Below are 6,620 nucleotides of genomic sequence, written 5' to 3'. Positions count from 1 at the left end.
CAGTGTCAGACTTTATTTTTCTGGGCTCCAAAATCACTACAGATGGTGAATGCAGCCATGAAATTAAAAGACACTTACTCCTTGGAAGGAAAGTTATGACCAACCTAGATAGCATATTCAAAAGCAGAGACATTACTTTGCCAACAAAGGTTCGTCTAGTCAAGGCTATGGTTTTTCCAGTGGTCATGTATGGATGTGAGAGTTGGACTGTGAAGAAAGCTGAGAGCCGAAGAATTGATGCTTTTGAACTGTGGTGTTGGAGAAGACTCTTGAGAGTCCCTTGGACTGCAAGGAGATCCAACCAGTCCATTCTAAAGGAGATCAGCCCTGGGTGTTCTTTGGAAGGAATGATGCTAAAGCTGAAATTCCAGTACTTTGGCCACCTCATGCGAAGAGTTGACTCATTGGAAAAGACTCTGATGCTGGGAGGGATTGGGGGCAGGAGGAGAAGGGGACGACAGACGATGAGATGGCTGGATGGCCATCACTGACTCGATGGACGTGAGTCTGAGTGAACTCCGGGAGTTGGGATGGACGGGAGGCCTGGCGTGCTGTGATTCATGGGGTCGCAAAGAGTCAGACACGGCTGAGCGACTGATCTGATCTGATCTGAAGCTGTTGTCCAGAACAGCTGTACCATTCTGCATCCCCATCAGCAATACCTTACCAGTACTTCGTCAACATGCTCTACTAGTTAAAGACTACTTCGGACATCTACAGGTTGTAACTTCTCTTCAATAAAATTTCAAAAACACAAAATCTGAAAGCCATTTATTTGTTAAATTTAAAAATAAAAAAAATCATTGTTACAAAAAAGCTAAATTTAAACATTATATATTAAAGCACTCTGTTTTTTTAAATGGAAAATTATTCTCACTTAATCTCATTTCCTGAGAAGAGGTAAAGTGGTCCAAATAAAATGGTGAGTCATTATAAGTGGAATCTGTTGGAAAACCAGTTTTGAGGAACAATCTTCTCATGGCTTGGATTTTACTGTTTCCTTTCATAATACAAATCAAACATGTTTCCTTTCATAATAACCTAATAAAAGCCAAAAATTACAAGGCAAGATTATAGTAAGTGTTTTCAATTTCCAGAATGATAATAACTATAAATACTAACATACCCCTGGCCTATAACCACCACAGTGCCAATACCCAGGCTTCCTTAGGGAAACAAAGCTTAAAGAGGAGTAATGCTACAGAGGATATTGAAAAACAAGTACATTAGTGTAAAATCAAACGAATTTTCTCCAAGAACCATTTATAAATATCTACATTAAATTAAAATAATTTGTTCTTTGTCAAGAACATGTACTTTTAAAACTGAATGTGCAGATTCTGCAAAACTTAAGATTCAACTGTTTATAAACTTTATCTCCATTTTAAAAAAAATTCATGAAAGCAAAATATATTACATCAGCAAAGTGTATATGCTCTAAGTATTCAGCTCCATGAATTTTCACAAAACCAACGGAAGCACCAATGCAGAGCAAGGGCCGAGCCTTTCACCAGCCCCAGAGCCCTCCCGTCCTCCCTATCCGGGCCCTGCTTCTCACCAGCGGGGAGCCCAGTGTTCTGACGACAGTGGGGCAGGCCAACAACTCAACACACCCTCCTCCGTGTGCGACTTGTTCTATCCGACATTAAATTTGTGAAATCCATCCACATCTTTGCACTTAACTGTTGCTCATTCACTCTCATTATTTTTAGAGTTCCAATAGTGAATCTATCATTCTAATGCTGACAGGTTTTCAGGTTATTTGCAGCTCTGATGATTACGGACGCTGTTGAGAACACTGCTGTGTTTTTCTCGTGGTGGACATGTTGGGTATACACGTGTGAGTGAGACTCTTCAGTCACAGAGCACAACCACATCTGATCTCAATTTACATTTCTATTAACTGTGTCTGAAAATCAATTACGCTATATTCTTGTCAGCATTCAATTTTCTCCTCTGTCCTTAGTTTTGACAGTTCACAGACAAAATAAAACAAATAAAAGACTGACAGAAAAATTCATTTTCCAGAAACAGAACCAATATCAAAATTAATAAAACTGAGGGACGTTCCGGGTGGTCCGGTGGTTAAGACTTCACGCTACCCATGCAGGGGGCACAGGTCTGACCCCTGGTCAGGACACTAAGATCCTGAACGTGGCATGGCACAACCAAAAAATAAAATTAAAATGCCTTCTTAAAAATAATCAAAAAAACATTTGACATGATGCCGTGAAATAAGGCTGTTCAGAGAAAACTCTACTGTAACAAGGTATTCTATGCAAAGGCCTACGGGATTCCACTGATAACAAGTTTAAACCTGAGTGAATTTAAAGTGGCTATACAAAAAATGTCCTAAATCATGATGGTGTGGTCACTAACCTAAAACCAGACATCCTGGAGTGTGAAGTCAAATGGGCCTTAGGAAGCATTACTATGAACAAAGATAGTGGAGGTGATAGAATTCCAGCTGTTATTTCAAACCCTAAAAGATAATGTTGTTAAAGTGTTGCACTCGATACGTCAGCAAATTTGGAAAACTCCGCAGTGGCCACAGAACTAGAGAAGACCAGTTTCCACTTTATTCCCCAAAAAGGCAATGTCCAAGCGTGTTTAAACTACTGTACAGCCGCGCTTGCTTCATATGCCAGCAAGGTGATGCTCAAAACCCTCCAAGTCAGGCTTCAGCAGGACATGAACCAAGAACTTCCAGATGTATAAGCTGGGTTTCCAACAGGCAGAAGAACCAAAGATCAAACCACCTACACTGGATGGATCAAAGAAAAAGCAAGAGAATTCCAGAAAACACTGACTTCTGCTTCATTGAGTATTCGAAAGCCTTTGCCAAATTATGGAAAATTCTTAAAGAGACAGGAATATCAGACTATCACAGCTATCTCCTGAGAAACCTGTATGCAGGTCAAGAACCAACAATTAGAACCAGATATGGAACAGCAGACTGGTTCAAAACTGGGAAAGGAGTATGACAAGGCTGTATATGGTCACCCTGCTTATTTAACTTATACGCAGAGTACATCATGAGAAATGTTGGACTGGATGAAGCACAAACTGGAATCAAGATTGCTGGGGAAAATATCAACAACCTCAGATTTGCAGATGATGCCACTCTAATGGCAGAAAGCAAAGAGCCTCTCGATGATGGTGAAAGAGAAGAGTGAAAAAACTGGCTTGAAACTCAACATTCGGAAAACTAAGATCATGGCATCCAGTCCCATCACTTCATGGCAAGCAGAAGGGGAAAAAGTGGAAGCAGTGACAAATTTTTACTTTCTTTGGCTCTAAAATCACTGAAGCCATGAAATTAAAAGATGCTTGCTCCTTGGAAGGAAAGCTATGGCAAACCTAGACAGCATATTAAAAAGCAGAGACATCACTTAGCTGACAAAGGTATGTAAAGTCAAAGCTATGGCTTTTCCAGTAGTCATGTACAGATGTGAGACTGGTCCATAAAAAGGATGCATGCCGAAGAACTGATGCTTTCGAACTGGGGCGCGGAAGAAGACTCTTGATTCCCTTGGACTGCAAGGAGATAAAATCAATCGCTCCTAAAGGAAATTAACCCTGAATATTCATTGGAAGGACTCTTGCTGAAGCTAAAGTTCCAATACTTTGGCCACCTGATGTGAAGAAATGACTCACTGGAAAATATCCTGATGCTGGGGCAGACTAAAGGCAAAAGGAGAAGGAGGTGGCAGAGAATAAGATGGTCAGATGCATCATCAATTCAATGGACAAGAATCTGAGCAAACTCCGTAAATAGTAGAGGATGGAGGAGCCTGGTGTCCCCAAGGTCGCAAAGAGCTGGACACAACTTAGCAACCGAACAACAATTTGAGAAGCCTAATGAATTTCAAGTCACTAGAAACACTGAGTACAGGTAAGAACGAAACGGTTCTACTGCTATGCATGTGTGGTTACGGGAAGTCCAGATGAGAAGAGCCCTGTTTAGTCACAGGGTCACCACATGTAAGAAAACACGAGGCCAAACGAGAGCATTCATGAACGGCAGAGGGAATGGTTCACAAATTTGCCGTTTTCCATGAGGAATGACTGAGAGTACTGAGATGCGACAGACTGGAAAAGAGAAAACTCACAGGAAAATAGTTCTTAATTAGGATAAGTTTCTGAACATTGTAGAAAAACAGACGAACTCAATGTAATAAATAACTTTCTAACATTCAGAAATAATGAAAGGGGTGCTTTAAAAAACAGTGAGCTCAACAGAAGGTGGAACAGTATAGGGGAAAATTCCTCTTGAAGTTTTGACTAAACAAACCCCAAAGTTCTCTCCACTATGACAACTTAATTACAAGCAATACTCTTACAACAACTGCCAGTCAGGCACTGTGGATGAGTTAAAATATAAAACTATCCATATTACCTAACCATAAACAATCAATAAAGGAATCAACCACTTCTACCATATGATATCAGCAAAACAGGAACATTTAAAATCTCTCTACACAGATGTCTATATAAAAATACAGGACTGAAAAAATATATACAGGACTTAGAAAATCTAGAAAACGGAATTAAAAAATCAATTCTCATCAGTTTAAAAAAGGCTTCAGTCACTCACTCATCACTTCTATCTTCAGTCAGCATTATTTCTACTGTCACTCCTCAGTGGAAACGAAGACAGGAGACAGGAACTAAACTGATTCCTGAAACTCAGCAAAGTGGAGACCTTTTGAGTAAAATAAACAAACTCTTCTCAAGGTAGCAAAGCCTACCTATGGAAGGGGAAAAACCAGGAGGGGACATGTCAGCCACTGCGGGCCACACACGCACAGAAACAGTCTCTGGCAAAAACAAAAAACAAAGAAAAAGCCACCAAAGAGACACAGCATCCATGGAAGCAAACTACATCTACAATATAAGTTCAAATAGAAAATATATTTGGAGGAACTTCAAGTGCTTATTTTCCTGGCAGACGATAAGCCAGAGAGAGACAGAAGGGGAGAAGTCTTACACGTTACATAACCAACAGGGTTTCTAATTGCTAGGACAGGTAATTTAACGTGTCAGCTAATGCTGACTTGGATAACATAGGAAGAAATGCCTTTTGATCTCTTATCTAAATGCTTCCCTCCCTCACATTCCCCCTGCAGTTCAAAGGCGCTACATCTCAACCAAGGGAAGCATACTCTTGCCATTAAAAATAGAAGGGTTTGGCACCTTAACTGTAAAACAAATAGGAAGAAAATGTGATGAAGTAGCATATTATTTCTTTGAACGTTAGGACATTCTGGTATGTACTCAAGAGCAAGTTTAACCACTGAGTTTTAAGTTTAATTTTCAATTTCAAATCTACTCTATTCAGTTTCTGCTTCAGCTTTAGTAGAAATTTTATTGCTTCATTCAACAATGAGAGTTACTCTGTAAACAAGAAAGGTGTTGTAAGTATCTAGGGACATGCTAAAGATCTTAACCACCTGTCCTTCCCACAGTCTTCTTTAAAAATAAATAACATCATCACAAGAGATCATTTTCACACCTTAACTACCTGTGAACAAAGTCTTCTTTAAAAATAAATATCATCATTACAAGAGATCATTTTCACATCTTAACTGCTAAGCTGTATTTCTTCTGAACCACTGGTATGCTTCTGTCTTGTTTTAGGAATCTTACAAACAATAGCATTTCCCTCTTTCATATGGTAACCAGAAATCTCAAAACCAAACCTACAGGTCTCCTCTAGTAACTTGAGTGTGGTACACACCATCCTGTACTTTTTCACTCTTCATGATTGTTTCATTAGCTACTTTAAAAAACTACTGTCGAATAAAATTCTAAAACCAATCTCAAACCCTCTTTTGAACAAGTCAGAGAATAAACAAACACCAACAAAAACTGGCATCTCTCTTACAAAGTAAACAGGGCTCTAGAGCCAGGCAGGAAAGCAGGGTTCCCTGAGTATTTCAGTGACCATGGCTAAGAGTGGTGGAGCCACTGAAAAGACAAATTTATTCTATCCTTTCCAATCTCCCAACTTAACCTTTGAAAATACTCTCCTTTATGACTCCCTTTTCTTTCTTTATCACACTAAAAGTGATGAGGCATCTTCCCTATTACTGAAGAAAAGTTTTAGGGGATATCGTCACCTCAAAAAAACAAGTTTAATATATTCTATCCTTTTCAATCTCCCAAATGAACCTTTGAAAATACTCTCCTTTATGACTCCCTTTTCTTTATCATACTAAAAGTGATGAGGCATCTTCCCTATCACTGGAGAAAAGTTTAAGGGGATATCATCACCTCAAAATTAACCAAGTAGAGCTTGCTTCCTTAACAGATCTGGAGCCCACCGTTCCCATCACTGCACTGTCAGACTTTCTTCTTTGAAACCTGAGCAGCAACAACTGGGAAAGCAGCTGTGCAAACACTGTGTTTGTGAGTAGCAGATGGAGAAGCTCTTACGCTGTCCTCAAGTGCAGAGACCTAAACTCTCCTCAGTACTCTGTAACAGCCTACATGGGGAAAGAAACTAAGAGAGATGATCCCTGGGTAGCGGGTTCACTCTGCTGTACCCCTGAACCACAACCCTGTACGTCAACTACAGGAGCCCGCTCTTCCCGTGGAAACCGTGCAGAGAGCATCTC

General features: G+C 39.9%; 1 protein-coding gene across 5 annotated transcripts in view; it reads right to left on the bottom strand.

Moving 5' to 3' along the window:
- The window catches only part of TAF2 (TAF2 RNA polymerase II, TATA box binding protein (TBP)-associated factor, 150kDa), an 88,366-nt gene that overhangs the window by 69,754 nt on the left and 11,992 nt on the right, over positions 1–6,620 (bottom strand). The window lies entirely within an intron of this gene.

This window comes from Bison bison, unplaced genomic scaffold, assembly GCF_000754665.1.
Source record: "Bison bison bison isolate TAMUID 2011002044 unplaced genomic scaffold, Bison_UMD1.0 scf7180017864233, whole genome shotgun sequence".
In the NCBI taxonomy this organism is placed as follows: Eukaryota; Metazoa; Chordata; class Mammalia; order Artiodactyla; family Bovidae; genus Bison; species Bison bison.
This window is presented reverse-complemented; position numbering and strand designations above follow the sequence as displayed.